Source organism: Lacerta agilis, chromosome 8 (genome assembly GCF_009819535.1).
Source record: "Lacerta agilis isolate rLacAgi1 chromosome 8, rLacAgi1.pri, whole genome shotgun sequence".
NCBI lineage: Eukaryota > Metazoa > Chordata > Lepidosauria > Squamata > Lacertidae > Lacerta > Lacerta agilis.
In genome coordinates this window covers 26,881,482-26,903,824 of record NC_046319.1, presented here as the reverse complement: position 1 = coordinate 26,903,824, position 22,343 = coordinate 26,881,482, and positions in this window count along the sequence as shown.

The window sequence follows — 22,343 nt, the reverse complement described above, 5'->3', positions numbered from 1 at the left end:
GGTTCCTGTTGTTGCCATGCTATCAGGTCCAGCCCAAGAAATTTTGGCACCTGAGGTGAACCACAAAATGGATTTCCCCCTCCCCACTAGGGAAGAAGGAATGAGTGAAGCTCTATATCAGGAACCAGGGTAGAATAAAGATCTACATCGGGATCTGCTGCCCCTTTGGACCGTGCTGCCTGAAGCAATCACCTCACCTTCCCTCATGGGTGGGCTGGCCCTGCATACTACCAGGGAATAAGCCATGATTTGGCTTAGCATTACTGTATGTTGAACCCAGGCTTATGGTTTGTCTCTCTCCAGACAAACCACTTGCTGTAACCAAGGTTAGTTCCTCATGTACTACTTCCAGGAACCCACAGATTTTCTCATTCATGCTAAACCATGACTTAGCATTACAGTATGTACAAACTGAGTCACTGTCTACGTAGAACTATTAACAGTTCCATGGCAGGTTGAATACAAGCAAGGAGGGGGAATAAGACCAACACTATATGGAGAGCACCCTGTTGTTTACCTATAGTTTATGGTGCCACCCTATTAGCATTGTTGATGGGGGAAGCAAAACATAATAAATCAAAATTCATGGATAATTTGGTTGGCCACAGTAAGAATGGGATGCTGGGCTTGGCGGGCCATTGGCCTGATCCTTATGCACAGTAACTTTACTGAATCTTCTGATATTTGCATGTTATCAACAGCATTAGGATGACGAAACTACAGATCCGTCCCTGTTCAAAGGCATGGCCTTGTAAACCTTATTTCAAAGCCCATTTCCAGGAAGAGTTATGGTAGAAATCTATTCCAGACCACTGCTTTCTTTATCAAAATGAATTTTCTAAAATAACAACAACAACTAAAATGTGCTACATTATACTTTCAGCATCCATCAGCCAAGAAGCTGCCGACGTGGCTCAGCCTCATTTGTAACATTTTCTGAATTTCCCCTGCAGTTTATGAGGCTTTGCCATTGTACCAGACACATCCCGGCTTTGTTCATTTTTGTTCTGCAAAAGGACACATGACTCAGAGGAATGCACAGCAGGCCTCTCCTTTGCATCAATACACAGAGGTGAATGCAGTGTATGAACTGTACAGTCATGACTGTTGTCTTGTGGTGACTGCAAACATGTCTTTTATCTATTTACTTATTGCATTTATGTAACACCATTTCCTCCAAGGAGTTCGATGGTTCTTCTTGCCATTTGCCTTTGCGCAGTGGTTGATCTTGGTGTCTCAAATTTCAGTGGCAGCCTGTGCAATGCCAAAATTCAGCACCCCTCCAACTCTCATGCTCCAGTCTAAATCATAGCCGCAGCCCCAACCCCAACCCCAAGGCTCCATGCAAAGGGCAACTGAACCAGTCGTGCTCCCCTAAATCTGCCTCTGCTCTGCAACAGGGTGCTGAGATATGTACAATCCACAAACATCATGAATGGGGCAGGAATCCTGCAGAGGCCCTGCTTTGCAGGTGATAGTTTTTGAATATCCGAAGTTTGGAAGAACAGAATCTGTGCATAAGGATAATTGTAATATCTGGATAACCAGGGTGTTAAATAAATCTCTTATCAGCAAACGACATAGAGAGAGGTTACAATTTCCAGTGGGGCTTCTGCCACAATCCCAAACCACATTAGGAAACCTTTGTGCAAATATTTGCTATAGTATAGATGGGGAAATACATACACTCCTTTCTTCCTGCCACACACAAACACCCCCCCCCCTCAGTTTTCAAGCTTCAGATTTAGATTCACACCCCACCCCCAGTCAGAAGAAGCCTTCTCCCTCCCCTATCTTCCATGCCCTGCCCTTGATAGTTTATGAAAGAGCAGGACAGAATTAATTTGATCTAAATGGTGGCTATAAAACTCACTCCTAGCTATGAAGTCTCCAAGATCTTTTATTCCCTTGTTTTATCCTTCTTTGCAATGACTGCTTTCCTCTTTAGTGTGACACACACACACACACACACACACACACACACACACACACACACTTTGTTGTCTTGCAACTACACAGATAAAGAAGGAGCAGTTCAGCAGATGGATCTCCGGCCCAAAACTCTAGAGTAAATTCCACGATCAGCTCGGCTGAATGATGCTTTTAGCACGCCAAGGTTGATACTAACTATAATTCACATCCCCTGGGAGCCTTGCTCTGTAATAAAGCTTGAATGTCAGGCATCTCGGCCAAGAGCTCACATACCTGTTTGAGCAAGTCCTGTGCCAATGGAAACACATCAAGAACCCAAAAACATTTAGGCTACTGTACGGGTCGTAAATGGATGCTTTCTAACCCAATGAAGAATAATCACCTATACATAAGCACACAAGTGCGTTCAATGTTAATAAAGCCTTCACCGCTCTGAGCTGGCATGTTCAGAATATTGCCACTGTATGGGGGGGGGAAGCAAAAAGCTATCACAGCCCCAAATATTTTTTTTCCCTTATTCATTGAACAAGACAAATGCTTCTTATAGTGGTGGGGGGGGGGGGAAGAGAAACATTAATGCATACAGTACAAAGATGAACAGCTCTAGCCAAAGGTCACTGTGTGTACTGTGAGGCACACAAAATAGCTTCTGAGCACATGGGAATCCCATTTTGCAGGGTGACCCAATCTGTGTAAGGAGATTTAGGCAGATTCACTTCATCCATGAATGCGGATATCCTGGCATGGGGGGGAGGGGGACACTCCGTGCACACGCTACAGGCGAGGGAGCATGGGATGCATCATGTTCAGCCTAGTGCTGCCACATCATGTCCTGTCCCCCACGCATTTAAGACTTCTTATGAGCAGGGCCTATTCAGTGGCAGTTCCATTAGGAAACATATTGAACCTTATCTCTTGCCTTTCTTTGGAAGGCAGATGGAAAACCTCTTTTTTTCCTTCTTCTTCTTTTGTCCTGCTACACTTTTTAATGAACTGGGTCCTGAGGCTCCTAACAGCTGGACTTAGTGATGGCTTTTTTTCTGCTTGTCAGTTTGGGATCTTGGGTTTTTGATGATTTTTAATTGTTGGGGACTTTTGCTCACTGCAGGTTCTTTATACAGGTTCTTTATACAGGCTGTTTTATGCCAGCAAGTCCTTTGGAAACAGCACTTGCTGAAAGATGGTCTACGAAGAAGTAAAGATTATGTAGCGTCACTTGCCCTGTATCTTTACTGCATTCCCCTGCCCCTTAGCCAATAAAGAGGAGTAGGAGGCAGGGAAGGTATGCAATGAAATGATATCAGGACATACGGGGTAAGCAATATTGTACGTTACAAAGGGAGAGAGGGAGGCTTTGCTACGGAGTTACTATAATTGTTAGCAGCCCCGAGCTGGATTCAGCCAGCACATAGTTCAACTCTGGAACTCCCTTCCACAGGAGGCAGTGACGGCCACCAGTTTGGATGGCTTTAAAAGAGGATTGGACAAATTCATGGGGGGGAATGAGGCTGACATGGCTACTAGCCATGATGGTTATGCTTTGCCACCATTGTTGGAGGCAGCAATGCTTCTGGATGCCAGTTGCTGGAGACCACAGGAGAGGAGAGGACTCTTGAGCTCAGATCCTGCTTGCTGGTTTCCAATGGGGACATCTACTTGTCCACTGTGAGAGCAGGATGCCAGAATAGATGGGCCCCCTCCAGCAGGCATTTCTTATGTTCTAACCTGCATCTCCACCCTAAGTAATCCCTGGACCAGAGGGCACGTCTGCAGTGTCAAAATACAAAGATGTCTGAGCTTTTTGTGTGTGTATAATTGCCGTGAGTTGCCTTATTTAATAAAAGCAGCAATTTGGAATGGCAGGTTAAATAATAGTGTGCAAGCTCTACACATCTCAGACAATGGTTTTGGAGATAGAAACTTTTGAGGCTCGGAAACATTTGACGGTGTGCTTTCGCCCTTCTGAAGGATCTTCTTCCCTACGTCGGCAGACTGCGGCGCACGCCACGGGTTTAATCGCATATTGTTCCCCGAGTCCCAACCCTTTACAAATCACATGACATAAAAAGAAAAATAAGTAACGCTGTAAAGACGGTAATGAGAACTGTTGAGCTAAAGTGCCTCTTAAAGAAATCCTAATAAATTCCAGAATTTCTACTCTTCTGGCAAGCTTTCCATTTAGAATAAAATCAATGATCAATGGTTGCAAACAGGCAGGCACCAGCCTCACTTTGCCTCCGGAGCAGGGGAAGGAGGGTGGGGGGAGGGAGGGAGGGAGGGAGAGAGAGAGAGAGAAACCTCATAGACGAAAGATGACATTTAAAGGAAAAAAGCTGACATTGACTCCATCACTGTCATTGCTTCTGCCATAAAGCAGCTTCAAATATTAAAACATTTTTCATCTGTGCCGCGTTATTGGCACCAGAAATTGTTTTCTCTCTGTCTGATACTCACTTGAACTGCAGCAGAGCTCCCCGGAGACTCCAGATTGTTACCAAGCCCTCATAACATATTGGCAGTTGAAGGGGTGGCGTCCATGTACACTTGCCACTCACCGAAAGGGCTGCCTCTCTCTCTCTCCCACTCCACCCCCCAACCTTGATCCGAGGACAAGAGAAACTCCTCAGCAGAGATTTCCGATGTGACTTGCCCATGCAGATGTGGAAATTCTGGGCGTGTCGCCATTTCTGAAGTCTCGTGGAGAATAGGGTTGGGTTTCTTTTTGTTGTTATTATTTTTTTGCAGACGGGGCTTTAGGCCACAGTGGGGAGAGCTAAGGCGATGCTACCACCTTATTTTTCCATGTGTCTGCTGGGCTGGTTTGTGGGAGATGGGAGCATTTCATATTTCGGCAGGGACAGATTCTCAGCAAGGTTCAAAGGCCCACTGCTGGGTATTTCTGAGATGAAGTGGAACACAGAAATGCACATGCATGTAAATACATGCACACACCTGTGCTGTGTGTGTGTGTGTGTGTGTGTGTGTGTGCGTGCGTATAATTCTTGCCATACTGTCCATCTCTCAAACATATCATAGATACTCATTTCTATCCAGCATATTTAAGAGCATACATTGCAATTAGATATCTAATCATAACAGCTACAGTCATATTAGCAACACATTTTTTTAAGCAAAGGGATTGGTGCCATTAACTTCTGCACCAGGCAATGTTTATGTAGAGCCAAATTACATGTTACAATGAAAATGCTTTTTTTCCTTCCCCACCTTTCTTTTCTCCTTTTTTTTAAATGCAGGATTAAAATGACTGTTTTTATTTATTTTATTTTGCAAAAATTATATACTGCTGGATTGTAAAAACAACCATGTTACCTCAATCTGGAATAATAATAATAATAATAATAATAATAATAATAATAATATTCCATTCCAGCCACTGAGTTCTGCATCAGCTGCAGCCTCCAGACCAACCCCAAGGGTAGCCCCACATAGATGACTCTGGCCAAACTATCCTAATCCCGGAACAGCTGTAACTGTTTCACCAACTAAAATTGACGAAAGGCCCTCCAAGCCACTGAGGGCACCTGTGCCACCAGTGACAGAGTTGGACCCAGGAGCACCCCAAGATGATGAACCTGCTCTTTCAAGGGGAGTATGTCCCCATCTGAAGCAGTCAGTTGGCCAGTTATCCTCACCCACAGACCCTCCACCTTGCCAGAACTCAGACTCAGTTTATTAGATTTCATCCAGAGCCCCCCTAAATCCAGACATGGGTCCAGGACCTTCTCAGCCATTCAGATATTACAGAGGAACAGAGTTGAGCGTATTGATGACACCTTGATCCAAAAGTTCCAATGGCCACTGCTCAACAGCTTCCTGTAGATGTTAAATTGCATCAAAGCAATATAGTGCCCTACGGTTTCCCACAACTCAAGAGCCAAGAGGCTGAGAAGCATTCATCCAATGCTACCTTCTGGAACTGTCCCTGGATATAAGTCACTGCAGGAGATAGTGGCCCGTAGATGGTCCAGGAGGATATCATGGTCAACAGTATCAAAAGGCGATCTGCTAAGAGCAACAGGGTTGTACTCTCCCTCTCCTGATAGAGGTCACCCACCAGAGTGACCAAGGCAGCTTCATTCCCCAAGCTAGGTCTGAACCTGGATTGAAATGGGTCTACATAACTAATTTCTTCCAGGCATGCCTGCAGCTGTGTCACAAGAGAGCCACTGTGGTGTAGTGGTTAGAAGGTTGCACCTAGGTTCAAATCCCCACTGTGTGGCCTAACCTACCATACAGAGTTGTTGTGAGAATAAAATGGGGAGGAGGACTATGTACTCCACCTTGAGCTCCTTGGAGGAATGGTGAGATATAAATATAATTAAGAATATTACGTACATTCCATGGATCCTACCTAAAGCCAAAATCGCATATACAGTGGTACCTCGGGTTAAGAACTTAAATCGTTCTGGAGGTCCATTCTTAACCTGAAACTGTTCTTAACCTGAGGTACCACTTTAGCTAATGGGGCCTCCCACTGCCCCCACACAATTTCTGTTCTCATCCTGAAGCAAAGTTCTTAACCCGAAGTACTATTTCTGGGTTAGCTGAGTCTTTAACCTGAAGTGTCTGTAACCCAAGGTACCACTGTAGTCAAAACCCATTGGGTTCAGCGGTGGGTGGGATTGCTAACATCATTTTCGCCCAAACCCTGTCCACTTTCTGCCCACTTTAAACAATTTTTAATTCCCAGATGCTTAAAGCTGAATGTGCACAAGTTAAATGTGTGTAAGTTTTAGGCTTACTGTAACTATAATAGTAATTCTGCCAGCATCAACTCTTTGGGCCCCCTTACAGCTAGTCTATGTCCGAAAAAGCTTGGCCAATCACTTTTAAGGAGGTGATGAAGCATCTGCATCAGGTCTCTGCTTCTCCTCAATTATTTCTTTAGAACAAGAGTCACTCAGGCTGCAATCCTAAACTTGCTCACTTGAGACTAAGCCTCACCAAATTCAATAGAACTTAACTTCTCACTAGATGTGGTTAGTATTGCATTGCCATTGTGTAGAAATATAGATACTCCCATGGACGTCTGAAATAGGAGAAGTAGTTCTTCTCACATTTCCTCTTAAAGTGACGCCCCTGGTGGCCTTAGATATATCTAAAAGGTGAATATAGTTGGATGTTTGGATGAACTCAACAGCATAATGTAAAGATTCTGGATTTGATCTATAAAGTCCTAGATGGCTTATACCCAAAATGCCATTAGAGGCTGCCTCCACCCATCTGTCGCATTGAGCCCTGTCAGATCAACTGAGAATTCCCTGTTGATTATCCCATCTGCATGCCAAATTCAGACAGAAGGGGCATTTAAATAGGCATTCTCGGTGGTTATCCCACAACCATAAAACTCCCTTCCTCTGGAGACTCAAAACCTGAACATCAACATTTCCTCCCCCCAGAATTACTATAAGACCTTTCTATTTGGGTTGCCAAGAGTAATCGTTTACTTTCTCTTTTATCTGGTTTTATGGGATATCGTAGCCGAATGAATTATATACAGTGATAACTCGGGTTAAGAACATAATTCATTCTGGAAGTCCGTTCTTAACCCGAAACTGTTCTTAACCTGAAGCACCATTTTAGCTAATGGGGCCTCCCGCTGCAGCTGTACCGCCAGAGCACGATTTCTGTTCTTATCCTGAAGCAAAGTTCTTAACCCGAGGTACTATTTCTGGGTTAGCGGAGTCTGTAACCTGAAGCGTCTGTAACCTGAAGCATCTGTAGCCCGAGGTACCACTGTATACCCACATACAGTTACAGCACATATGTACAGAGGGAGAGGCAGAAAGAAGAACACATCCCTGGGCATTGATAACAAGGAGTTTTATCTAATGTTGCTCACACTCGAAGCAGGCCCATTGAATTAAATGAAAATCATTAGCATAGATCCATTCATTTCAATGGCTGTGCTTTGAGTAGAGTTTAATTAGCTACAACTCAAGCATTCGAAAATTAATTCGCAACAGATAGAAAACTGAAGTTCAGTCACGTGTAACTAAGGATGAATAGAGTATTTTTTTTATTATTTATCAATTAAATTTCTATACCGCCCTTCATCCGAGGATCACAGGGCAGTCTACAATATAAAAACACAAAACATATAACATAGTAACAAACAAAAACAATGCCCCCACTCCACACGCAGTTTAAAAGGCCAAAGGTTGTTTAATTAGCCAAAGGCCTGGGAGAAGAGGAATGTTTTTGCCCAGTGTCTATAATGATGGTTCCAAGCGAGCCTCTCTGGGCAAAGCACTCCATAATCAGGGAACCACCGCAGAAATTTGTACTCCTCCGAATTTTGTAGGGGAATCCTCCAGTCAAGTAATCTGTACAAAAATGCATATAACAAGGAGGGAGGGTCCATAAGAATGCATGTATTAGTGGAAACAATATAGAAAAATGCATTATATTAGCTGAAAAGGCTCAGCAAAAATGTGTATATTGTGCAAAATTGCATACAAAATTGTGTATATTGGGACAAATTCACAGTAAAATGCTGGTGAATTTTCACGAGGACTTAAAAAAATTCTCAAACTGATGTGGAAATGTGGAGATCTGAATTTAAGATTAGGAATAAAAAATGAGAAACTGAGAGAAACAAAAACTGTCAGATTCTCCCATCGCTGTTCACACAGAATGTAGACCGAACAAATTTTCCCTGCTTGCCTTGGTTGACAGTTCAATTTATCTAATTAGTTATTTAATTTAATTTAATAATAATAATAATAATAACAACAACTTAAAACAGAATGGTGGGCTGGATGTATTTTGGTCTAGACTAGGGCTGTGTTTTACCCATTTTGGTTTTTTAGGGACATTTGGGGTTCAAAGATGGGAATGTGGAGGTCCCACAGTGAATATGATACTGTCCCAGTGCTTTCCATCCAATCAGATTTGACTATATGCAGATCTCACCATAGGGAAACAAAGCTGAATTATAGTAAGGGCAACACTTGCTATGCTGGTCATGCAGATGATCCCACCTAATATAGAACATGAGGACAAACAATGCCTAATTAAGCTAATGCTTCCTCAATAGATGGATACTTTTGCACCCTTGCACAGCTGTCTCTGAAAAATTGCTGAAAGGGGGAAAATGCCTTTGAACACCGATGACATGTGGTTTTCAGCTTCTTTTGCTCTAGTCTGCCAGTCATACCAAGTGTGCCTATGAGAGTGGCAGAACTGGAAGAAGGCCCTCTCTGAAGATCTCAGAACCTGGGCAGGTTTCAGTGAGGGAATGCAGTCTTTCAGATTGCCTCTGTTTGTGTGCAAGGTTTACTTATTTATAATTGCATTTATATGGCATCTTTCCTCCAAGGAGCTTAAGGTGGTGCAAGATTACCCACTCCATATTATCCTCATAGCAACTCTGTGAAGTAGGCAAGGATGAGAGTGGGTGACGGGCCCAAGGTCACCCACTGAGCTCTGTGGCTGAGTGGGAATTTAAACCTGGGTTTCCTTGGGACCTAGTCCAAAACTCTAGCCACCACACCACAAATGGTTAACAGCACTCCATATATCACGCTTACATTGATCTAATCCCCTTTTTTGAGTCATCATATGTCAGTGGCCATTACCACATTTCATGGGGGGCTCAGAAGTTCACCCAGCCTACCGAGAGAAGCTATGAAATTGGCTATCACAAAGTGTAGTGATAGCCACCAACTTGGATGGCTTGAAAAGGAGATTAGCTACATCCGTGGAGGACAAGGTAATCAATGGCCACTAGATATGATGGCTATGTGCTACTTCTAAGACCAGAGGCATGATGCCTTTGAATAAAGGATCACAAGTGAGAGAAGGCAACTGTTCGCCTATCTCATTTGTGAGCTTCCCTAAAGGCAATCTAATTGGCCAGAATGCTGAACTAGATAGGCCTTTGGTCCGATGCCCAGATCAAAGGACATCAAGTACTACTCTATTCTGCCTTGGTGTTAGACCCCACATGGAGTCCTGTGTCCAGTTCTGGGTGCCAGTTTATGCAGCACATTAACAAGCTGGAAGGTGTGCAGAGGAGGGCAACCAAGTTAATCAGGGATCTGGAAAACATCTTATGAGAAATAGTTGAGGGAGTTGGGTATGTTTAGCCTAGAGAAGAAAAGACAGAGAGGTGATATGATTGTTGTTGTTTAGTTGTTTAGTTGTGTCCGACTCATCATTACCCCATGGACCAGAGCATGCCAGGCACTCCTTTCTTCCACTGCCTCCTCCCGCAGTTTGGTCAAACTCATGTTGGTAGCTTCGAGAACACTGTCCAACCATCTCGTCCTCTGTCGTCCCCTTCTCCTTGTGCCCTCCATCTTTCCCAACATCAGGGTCTTTTCCAGGGAGTCTTCTCTTCTCATGAGGTGGCCAAAGTATTGGAGCCTCAGCTTCAGGATCTGTCCTTCCAGTGAGCACTCAGGGCTGATTTCCTTAAGAGTGGATAGGTTTGATCTTCTTGCAGTCCATGGGAATCTCAAGATTCTTCTCCAGCATCATAATTCAAAAGCATCAATTCTTCGGCGATCAGCCTTCTTTATGGTCCAGCTCTCACTTCCATACAAATATCACATGGAAGATGGAACAAAATTGTCTTCTCCTGCTCTACAGGGTAGGACCCAAAGCAATGGCTTCAAGTTACAAGAAAGGAGATTCTGGCTAAGCATTAGGCACAACTTTATGACAGTAAGAGCCATTTGACAGTGGAATGGACTAACTGGGAAGGTGATGGGCTCTCCTTTATTGGCCTTCTGTCATGGATTCTTTAGCTGCAACTCCTGCATTGTAGGGGGTTGGGCTAGATGACCCTTGGGTACATTTCAACTCCACAGTTCTATGAATCCATGCTACCATTAAATTAGCTGATGTTCTAGCTCAGCCCATTTTTCTTTGCCTGCTTTAATGTATGTGCACATGTTTGCATTTGTATACACGTGCATGTATGTGCATTAGTGAATCTATGCTAGAGGTATTTGGATTATCAGTGCACAGAGAGAAAGAGAGAAGCAAAGTAACCAGGGTGGGGAGAGACCACACAGAGAGACAGAGCAAAAGCCTCTGCACAGCCATCTGCCGCAACGTCACGTGACTATCTGGAAACTGACAGCCACTCCTTTTGCAAGGGCCAGGCACGTCAGATGAATCAATCAATCAAAAAAAATTCTTATGAAACTTAATCACGGAGGGTCGTGTTAGGGAGTGGGGAACAGATTAAATTACCACGGTATTAGATACGGGAAATGATTTCTGTCAAAACCATCTTTACTGCAATTATAATATGTTAATTATGTATTTCATTAAGTAAGTGGATTAGAGCCTGCACAGATGAAATCACGCTGAAGGCTCTGAATCATTTGCTGAGCAGTGTGGGAGGAACGGGGTGAATGGAACTCAGTTAATTTTGAAAACTTTCGCATGCTAAGCATGTTCTCTCTCTCTTTCTCTCGCTCTTTCTCACCCTCCCCTCTCATGCCCACCCCCCCTCCCAGTGTGGAATACGGATACCTACAGACTGAGAAAGGTGAAAACATCCTCAGACACATGGTTGATTTCAGTGATGTAATCATGCCATGCTGGTGTAGTCCCAAAGTTTGTTGAAAATGTTCTAGATGTGCTTGTGCTGGATCGTCCTGGGTCCTTTTATCTCAAAGGGGGAGACTTTTCCACATCTTTTCACAATTGAATCCCAACACTGCAATCACCAGTGGAATAACAGCATTTCAGTACAAATTCCTGCATCTCTGAGTTAAAAGGGAGGCCAGGTGTGTGCATTTATTTTTTTAAAAAAATTAAAAGCGCATCCATGCCAAATATTTTTGAACTGTAACATTTCCTCACAAAGTAGGATCATCCTTGTTGCATATTTGTATGCTGTCTTTCCATCGTCAAAACCATGCTCAAGGAGGTTTACAACATGAAAAGATTTAGATAATTGCAAATATATATAACAAGAGTAGTGATAAACAATAAATAAAACAGGAAACTGTATACAATGAAATTACACAATCCCCACATACTGTAAGTCATTCTAAGATCTAAAAATAAAGATAAAAATAATTGATATAAACAACAGCAAAATTAACATACCGGTATCCAAAATTAAGTCTTGGCTGAAAAACCCCCTAAGCAATACCCCACCCCAAGAGATTATTAATATATTACTACTACTACTACTACTACTACTACTAATAATAATAATAATATTCCATAGACACCACCTACAAAACAGCCTAAAGCTGATTTGCAAGTGGTCTACAACATGCAGAAAAAAATTAAAACCTAACAATCATTTAACCATGTGAAAGTAAAAGTCTCCCGTAAATACCTGGAATTTTCCACAATGAGCAGATGCTTAAAGGGTAAAGGGTAAAGGGACCCCTGACCATTAGGTCCAGCCGCAGACGACTCTGGGATTGCGGCGCTCATCTTGCTTTATTGGCCGAGGGAGCTGGCATACAGCTTCTGGGTCATAACTAAGCCGCTTCTGGCGAACCAGAGCAGCGCACGGAAACGCCGTTTAGCTTCCCGCCAGAGCGGTACCTATTTATCTACTTGCATTTTGACGTGCTTTCGAACTGCTAGGTTGGCAGGAGCAAGGACCGAGCAACGGGGGCTCAGCAAGTCACGAGGATTCAAACCGCCAACCTTCTGATCGGCAAGCCCTAGGCTCGGTGGTTTAGACCACAGTGCCACCTGCGTCCCTAAGCAGATGCTTATCAATAAGTATTAACCGGCACGTGAAATACTATCAAATGCCTGAAAGCAGAGGGAAGTCTTAACCTGACATCTGAAAGACCGCAAAGGCGATGCCAAGCAGGCCTCAACTGCATAAGGTAGAACATCAGCTGCTAGACAGATCCCTCCTCCAACCACCTGCCCCTGCCTTGTCCCCCCATTTAAATTCATTGCATATCTGCTGTTGGGGGAAAAGGTGGGAGAAAGGGGCGGGGTTTAATCAGTTGTTGTTGTTGCTGCTGCTGCTGCCGTTGTTAGGTTTGTATACTACATAATGCCTGAACTAGCTTCCAGGAGTCTCTTGGAAGAGGACATGTCTAGAATGGAATCCTGCAGAAGAGCACTCAATGTTGCAACATTCTGTTATGGGTTCCACTTGTTTTACCTGATTCCAAGACTGCCCCATCACCCCACTACTTCCCAGCCTCCCTCCTCCTCTAGTGTCCAAGCCCTGATTTTCAATAGATCCTGCCATTTGCGCCCAAAGCACCCAAATGAAGCGTTGAATGAAGTATGCATATTAAGTACATTCTTGTTCGTTTTCAAAATCTATAAACGTTGCTCTTCAGAATTATAATTTCCTAGATGTTTAAAGGCAGCATTACAGCAGATGAGTGGTTTTGTGTGTTGTTGTTTTTTTTGTCTGAAAAGGAAACAACAACAACAAGAAGAGGAAGAGGAGATTTCACATTTCATTTCATTGCCCTAGTGTAGTTAGCTTCACAATTCATGGGCAGTGCTTTTGATTGCTAGCAATTCCCCCAACAGAAGCATTGACGGAGATTGTGGTTGTCTTTTGTGAGGCTCCTTTTTTAAAAAGAAAGAAAGGAAGGAAGTCAGAGATCCATAAGAAATGGCTGATTAGTCCTGTAAGACTGTAACCCTGCTGCAAGCCACTCATTTGCTTTCATTTGCATAAATGACACATACCGACTCCAGACCATCAGCTGGTGTCAACTGATGTGACTCCATTGACTTCAACAGCGCTATGCTAATTTACACAGCTGGAGATCAGAACTCAACTGATTCCATGTTGTTTCAACTTTGTCCTCAAATCCACAATCCAGTTGACTGTGAAACAAAGCAGGACTGCTCTGGAGGAAGACTTGGCCCAGAGACTACAATGGAAGGCAACTTAATGTGCATATATATGGAGGGGGAGCAGGTTATGGGCCACAGAGCCTGCCCCAATGCCAGGGCATTCAGCTTCAGTGCAGAAGGGAACATTCAGGTGGCACTTTATTCAGTCTTCCTGGCACTCCCCTACCTATTAATTTTTGTGTTTTTTGTGATCTTTCACAATGTGAAAACCACATTTGGGACTCTAGTGGATTCTAGGGGAAACGTAGTGCTGATTTCAGTATTTTTTTCCGGAAGAAAAAGCACATTTGCAACCCTGTTAAGTTGGAATTTCGTGGGAGTTTAGTAGTTTCACGTGGTGAAATTTGGTGCAGTCTCCTGGCATGCAGATATTTCCCGCCATTCAAAACTGATCATGACATTGTGGTGTATCTACCAAAAAGCCACAGTTCCACAACACAAGAGGAACATTAGAAATCAGGACAGAAATGCTAGCATGATGGCCAAGAAAACAAATGCAAAAAGCCCCTTATCTGAATTCAGCCTTTGCATATGCAGATACACACATTAGGAATTCTGATCCCAACTCTCCTCTCTTGGAGAAGGAACATAGAGGAGGGCCCTCCATAGATCTTAATGCATATGTAGCTTTGTCGCAAGAAAGGTTCCAAATCATGTAAGACTTTACAGTGTGAATATGTATTTCTTAACGAAACCTGCAAAAATGCACCTCATTAAGGAAAATTGCTTGTAAAAATGTGCATATATTAGGGGAAATAGCAGAGGAAAAAATGTGCATTTTTGGAGAAATGAACACTAAAGTTCTGATGAATTTTTGCAATTGCTTTCTTTTATTAAAATAATAATAATACGATTGGGGGGTTTGAGTCCCTTTGCTCTTGGTATTTGTTATCTGTGAATAAAGTTCTTGATATCTTCATGGCTTGCTCAGATACAATCTGTTCAGAGGGAGAGTAGAATACACTTAACTGCTATAATAAACTCTAAACTATTGTAGAAACCTAAACAACAACAACCATCACAAACTGATGTAGAAATGCGGTAGGTTTGAATCCAAAATCAGAAAAAAATAGAAACTGAAATTAACTGATTTGCCCATCTATATTGGAAGCAGACAGGCACATTTGGAAGAAAAAAAATCTAGAAATTATTTTTCTGGTCATCATCCCCCCAATTATTATTAAATATAATTTGATCCAATTTCTTTTAAAAAATGATTAACATGGTTTCTAGTAGCTGCCAGATTATCTATATCGCAAAAATGGGGGGAGGGGGGAATCTGCAAGATTTATCCATTGAATCATGGCATTAAAATGTATGGAACATAGCAACTGCTGAGAAAATAACTCATAATATCCAAGTCCTAAAAGGAAAAGAGCCTGCAGAACATTTTCATACAATCCGCTGTGACTTCACATTCTGTGTCTCAACCAATGAACTACAGGACTCCTCACCTTCACGAAAGGAAAACATTTGGACTTACTGGGGAATATAACATTTCAAACACCCAGATATGAATATGTTCACCTGTATTACATAGACATCTCAATATAGACTTTCTGCATTTGTGTGTTAGTTTTGTTGTTGTTATTCTCTGTAAAATATAACAGGTGTTGTTTTTGTTTTTATTAAAACATTCTTTAAATAAATAAATCAAAATCAAAATCCACACCAGTAAGGTAATAATATAGTTTAATGCATTCTTCATCTTTCTCAGCTGAGAAGTTGAAATGGAAAGCTCTTTCCATGCCTTATGAATACATGGCAATTTACCCACCAACCTCCACATTTCCTGTTGAAACGAATCACAGTTCCGGGCTACAGTTACAGTTACTGCCCTTTGGATCCCATCTGACTATTCCGCAGCTTGTGCAAGTGTGTGTCTGTGTGTTCCCGCAGTGCCGCACTTGCAGCTCACGCGAGTCATTTTGATTGAAAAGAGGCGAAATAATGAAACATCCCGGAGAACTGTTGTTCTGCCGGCCTCTGGTAAATTAAACGACTCATTTTAGAAGGTTTATCCTGGAGAGCTAAATTAAGGCATAAATAAAAAATAAATGTGTCAGTCTCTAATTATGATGAGAATTGGGTGCCTTGTCACGGGGGGCTGGTAGACCTTGTTCTAAATAAGCAGGATTCTGCAAGAGCCTAGACCACATGCTAAAAATAAAAGGCTAGGCAATGCCAGAAAGGGATGAATCTTCCACTGGTATCTGGCATACCCCCTGGCCCATTTTGGGGTTATTATGGTATAGTTATTACCTTGCTGGCAGCAGTGTTTCAGTACTGAATGATATAGAGGGTGTGGCAGGGAGAAAGTAGTTCCCCCCCCCAGTGGGTGATACGATTTTGACGATCGAAAAAACAACAATAAACTACATAGATGGATAGATAAAGTTTCTCTTTGAATAAGGATCCCCCCTTTAAAAAGCCACAAACGTTAGAAAATAAGAGCACACATCATAGACATCCATCCACTTCCTTCCAATTATTCAGTTTATCAGCAATAATAATCACAAGGGTATTCCTTTTTATTTTAGTTTTCTACAGACAAGAAAAGAGGGAGAAGGGAAAGATCTGAGGCAGCACAACACCCGGCATGGAGTGAATCCTGGTTTAAATGACTGGAAAAGGTTGGCTGATTTGATGAAAACCCAATCAGACTCTCTGGGGAGATATTACTTTCCTCATTATTCCACTGATTGGCCTTATTTCATCTGAAGAATGCAGCACATTCTTTACGGTGCCTGGCAAACCTCTTTTACAATATCCTAGGAAGGGAAGGGAGGGGGAGGCAGAATCTATCACCTCCTTAATCGAAACAACAAGGATATTAACAGGAGCCATCTTCTCAAAAATCACGGGTTTGGTCTTTGGGGAGCTGTTGCCAAAAATAAAAGGGGGGAGGTCCTTTCCGCCTCCTCTCCCCTCACTCCAACCCACACACCCTTCTCCCTAAATGTTGGAAAGTAGCATTTTCAGAAACCCAGAAAAGGGTGTGTTCCGGTGAGATCCAGCCAAACTGCTTTAAGCTTCTCATAAATTTAATGCAATAGGAACAAAGCCTCTGGTCATAGCTCCACCCTCCATGTTGTTTTGTTTTGTTTTTCCCAAAAGGAAAAAAGGAAAGAAATTAAGATAACATTGCTTTTGTCAGCTTGCAGCAAGCTAAGCTTAACCAATATTGACGCAATTTTGGAGGGGAGTTTATTCTCCTGATATAAAAATTTGTTATGCCTACACAGCTAAGCAGGGGTCTGGCATAAAGGAAAGCAATTTCAAGTGCAGTACAAAACACACTTGTGAAATTCACTCTGCGAACAGTGTTATCAATGGCCTAAAGCTTGCAATAACTGTTAATTAAGTGTATTTTTCATTATTCTTCAGCAAAGAGGCAAGATTTAATGATGTAAGTTAACAATGGATGGTAATTTAGAGTAGTGACAATACTTTAATTATTCACACACAGGCAAGGGAGAAAAAAGTTAACTTCATAACTTATTTCTTTGTAAGAACGAGTTCATTTAAAATATTTTGAGCAGTGCATACAATTACCTTCCACAGCATCTTGCCACAACTGTTTTTTTGTAGATACAAGAAGTCAATTTGCTACCAAAGCCTCCCTCCTGGCAGTACTAAAGACCTTGACTTGTTGCAGTTTCAGGGGGAAGCGTTTCAAAACATTAGGAACAGATGGTTTAATTTTTAGCAAAATGTTAGGATATCCTTTACCCTTTTCCACAGGAGGCAGTGATGGCCAGCAATCTTGATGCTTTTTAAGAGAATTAGCCAGATTCATGGAGGACATGGTGACAGATGGCTACCAGCCATGATGGCTCTGCTCTGCCTCCATGCACCAATGTTTCTGAATGCCAGTTGCCGGAAACCACAGGAAGAGAGAGTGTGCTTGGGTTCAAAGCCTGCTTGCAGGTTTCCCGTAATGGGCATCTGCTTGGCCGCTTTGAGAATAGGATGCTGGACTAGATGGGCCATTGGCTTGATCCATCAGGCATTTCTTATGTTCTTCTCCTTAAAGGTCCTAAGCATAGCTGCTCGTGCTATATTTTATGCCCAGGTATAGTGATCCCAGTAGTAATGTATGGAAGTGAGAGTTGGACCATAGAGAAGGCTGATCGCCGAAGAATTGATGCTTTTGAATTATGGTGCTGGAGGAGACTCTTGAGAGTCCCATGGACTGCAAGGAAATCAGCCCTGAGTGCTCACTGGAAGGGCAGATCCTGAAGTTGAGGCTCCAGTACTTTGGCCACCTCATGAGAAGAGAAGACTCCCTAGAAAAGACCCTGATGTTGGGAAAGATGGAGGGCACAAGGAGAAGGGGACGACAGAGGATGAAATGGTTGGACAGTGTTCTAGAAGCTACTAACATGAGTTTGGCCAAACTGCGGGAGGAGGCAGTGAAGGATAGGCGTGCCTGGCGTGCTCTGGTCCATGGGGCATGAAGAGTCGGACATGACTGAACGACTGAACAACAACAACATAGTGATGCTGTGGAGTCCAGCAACTCATACATATTTCTGCTCACTATATTTTAGAAACTAGGTGCTCAGATGAGCATCTTCACTCAGTCACATAAACACCAGAGGCACGGTTGGTGGTGACACTAAAGAGAGCCTTTTCTGTGGCTGCTCCCATGTTGTCGAATTCCCTCTCAAGAGAGGTCAGACTGGCTCCTTCTTTGCTGTCCTTCCACCAGCAGGCTGAGACCTTCCTGTTCAGATGGGCCTATGGAAACTAAGGTGCAGATGATGCTATTCACTGGGCTGCTGTCAAAGCAGAATTGGATTTTAACTGCTGGTTCTAAATGTGTTTTGATTTATTTTAATTATTATTTTAACTAGTTTGGCTTTATTACGGTGTGTTTTATAATGCACAAGAACATAAGAGACTGCTGGGCTAGGCCAATGGCCCATCTAGTCTAGCATCTCATTCTCACAGTAGCCAACCATATGCTTCTCCTGAGGTTTCCAGCAATGGGCATTCAGAAGTATGGCTGCCTTCAACTGTGGAAGCAGAATGCAGCCATCATCGCTAGTAGCCAAGGTTGACTGGGCCGTGGGCAAGGTTACCTAGTGAGCTTCATGGCTGAGTGGGGATTGAACCCTGATCTTCCTAGTCCAGCACCTACCATGCTGTTCTAGGCTACAATGGCTCTCATAAGAAGGAGATATTGAGTTCAACTACAAGCAATAAGTCCGCAGGTGGTGGTGAAGCAGAAAGAAATGCGAGTAGTGGAAAACTATTTGAAAAGGAACTGAACCCTTCTCGAAACCAGATAGCTGACAATCTTTGCACATGCTTGTCTGCTGTGCCCAGTCTTCAGAAGGACATATTCATAGTTAATTAGAAGTGGGTGTCCCTCCACTGTCATGTGAAGATGGCGACCATGGAAAAAAATAATAATTAAAAAGGACATGTGTCATAATGCTTCGGTTAATGAGATATCACCACAAATGCCCATAGAACTTTGCCATTGTTGTTTTTTTTTCACAATGCAAAGTGATTTTAGTGTTCTTGATCTGGAGTGTGTTTTCAAAAGTCTATTTAGCGAGAGTCATGCCATATTTATGGGTAGCAGTGTTGCACCTTGTTAGCACTGATGCACGCACATCTCAGTCAGACCACCACAGCACGTCTTCCAAAAGCAACTTTCTTTAACAGTGGCAAGTGCCTTTGCAAGAAGTGTTAATGTAATAAAATAAAACAAAACGGCGAAGACCTCCCTCCACATAATACAAAAGACTTTGCTCTTATTAGCCTCTTATCAATCCCCATCTCTTGGCAGTCAATTTGCTGATTCAGGGTGAGGATGATATGTGCACGAGGAAAAGAGAGAAAAAAGGCAACCAGCCAGGAATTAGTGATGGGTGAACTCCCCCAGCTCACATCAGATTGACTCAGATATAAGACAAGCTATTTCCTCCCCTCCCTTAAAAAAGGGGGGGCAGCTCCGTTTATTTTCCAGCTAAACCAAGTCCAGTCAACTTCACTCCCATCCCTCATGAACCCTGGAATGGCCACTTACACATTGCCAAAAAGAGGAAATGTATCCTCAAAGAAGAGGGCAAGAGGGGATGCAGATTTGAAGAGCATTTGCATATGATAATTTGCAGACATGCAAATTTAGAAGGAATGCCTATGCTAGTTCCACTCAGAGTAGACCCATTGAGTGCATGGACATGACTGCCTTGGTTCACAGATTTCAGTGGATCAACTCTGATCAGAACCCATTGATATAAACCAAAATAGAAAAGCAATTCTCACCATTGTGGGGAAAACTGGGGAAAACAAGTAGTTTGAGTAAGACCAGTGACATTTCTCATGGAGACTCTACATGCAAAAAAAACAAAGGAAGATGCTTGCATTTTGGCATCTGTGAACAAAATGGAAGGATGTGTATAAGGTATAGTTATTCTGCTTTTAATAAAAAAAACCCTAATGAAAACATATAACTGCAGATATAAATTGTGTGTGTGTGTGTGTGTGTGTGTGTGTGTAAGATACTCTGGCAAATTGCAATACCCTTCTTCCTTTCAAGAAATATCTTGTAAACAGCAAAGTTCTTCCTTTGTGTCCAATAGGATCCCAATAAACCATATTGATTTGGCTTCAAATCTCTGGATCAAAATATATAACCTTCAGATAAGAAATCTCAATACAGCTCTGAGATGCGCTCGGTTCAGACTGGAGAATGGAAAAACTTGACAGGTCTTATAAATGCAGTAGCTTGAATTAACTAAACAAAAAGGCTTGTTCAGCTCATCTCCAATCTGATTTCTGAATTTTAAATTAAAAGGAACCAAAATGTATCAGATTAATGGGTGAAATTAGCTCTCTTTTATTTTCAAAGTTCTTTTCCAAAACTTCATTAAATGCACTTGCTTGCAGATTTGCGGGGGGGGGGGAGGCATAGGTGGTTAATGTGGTTTTGAGGAGGAAAGGGTACCTATCATTTGTGTGAAGAAATGGGCTGCCCATGAACCCACATATTCAAGGGCTCCATGAACAGCTATTCCCTAATTTCTCCACCATTATTCTTATTTGAAAGATAAACATATTTGCTTAGGGAAAGTCTGCCTATTACTTCCAGGGACGACAGAGGATGAGATGGCTGGACAGTGTTCTCGAAGCGACTAGCATGAGTTTGGCCAAACTGTGGGAGGCAGTGAAAGATAGGCATGCCTGGCACGCTCTGGTCCATGGGGTCATGAAGAGTCGGACATGACTGAACGACTGAACAACAACTTTGCACAAGAACAATCATATGCATGTCTACTCAGTTTAATGGACATCCAAGGTAGGACAGATAATAGGAAGTCCTTCTTCACACTTCACATAGTTAAACCTATTGATGGCTACTAGTCATGATGGCCAGGCTGGGCTTCCAGAGTTTGAGACAGTAATGTTTCTGAATCCCAGTTGCTGGAAACCACAGACAAAGAGAGTGGTTCTTGTGCTCGAATCCTGCTTGCAGGCTTCCCATAATGGGCATCTGGTTGGCCACTGTGAGAACAGGATGCTGGGGGCTAGATGGGCCATTGGCCTGATCCAGCAGGCTCTTCTTATGTCTTTATGTCCGAGATTTCCATTGGAAATGGAAGTAGAAATTGCCAATTTTTGTTTATATGTCCAGTGAACGCAATTGGTATTCACCATTATTGTTGCAGTCCACAAATACTGCATAAATGATCATGTTGCCACCACCTTTTCCACTGCATTTTGTTTGCACTGAAATGAATGGAGTAGAATGATGCAATGACAGCATAATTTACTTAATATACGTATTTAAGTACATAAATCACTTAAGTTACATAATTTTGATGCAGCAGACAAGTGGCATAGTTTTGGGAGGAAGACGGACTGCAGTGGAATGGAAACAGTTCTGCATTAGATGAACAGAGCATGGAACCTTCTTACATCCCACCTCCAAGGTAAGTGGAGAGAAGGGTTGTTTTGCCACCTGGGAATTGACACAATCCCTCCCACCCTTTCAAAGCATGCTGAAGAAGGCTGAGAATCAATGATTTAAATAGTGTCCACTTGAACATGGGGATTTAAGAAGAGCTCTGCTAGATCACACAAAGCACCAATCATGAACAGCATTCTGTTCTCCCAATGTCCAACCAGATGTGGATGAGAAGTTTGCCAAAAGGGTGTGCACACAGTACCATTCTCCACAAACATGTTACCCGGCATGAGGCAATAGACAGCCATAATGACTGGTAGCCACTGATAACAGTGTCCTCCACAAATTGGTCGATTTCCCCTTTAAAGCCAGAAATCCATGAAGCCATTATCCCATGGGAAAGGCACCTCTCTATGCATGCCTAAGATCCATAAAGATCTGTTCTAAATGTTCAATATATACTTTTCTGTTGTGGGACAAACAGCTTTGTCTTTTGTATTTTGCTTTATAAACCTTTACAATTCATCTTTAGAAAGGAAACTCCCAAAATGGAAATGTAGCTAATTCCACCCCTCCAAAAAATAAAAGTGCAGCCATTTGAAACCACAATGCAACCTGAATTCTGCCCATGTCAGCAGGAAATCAA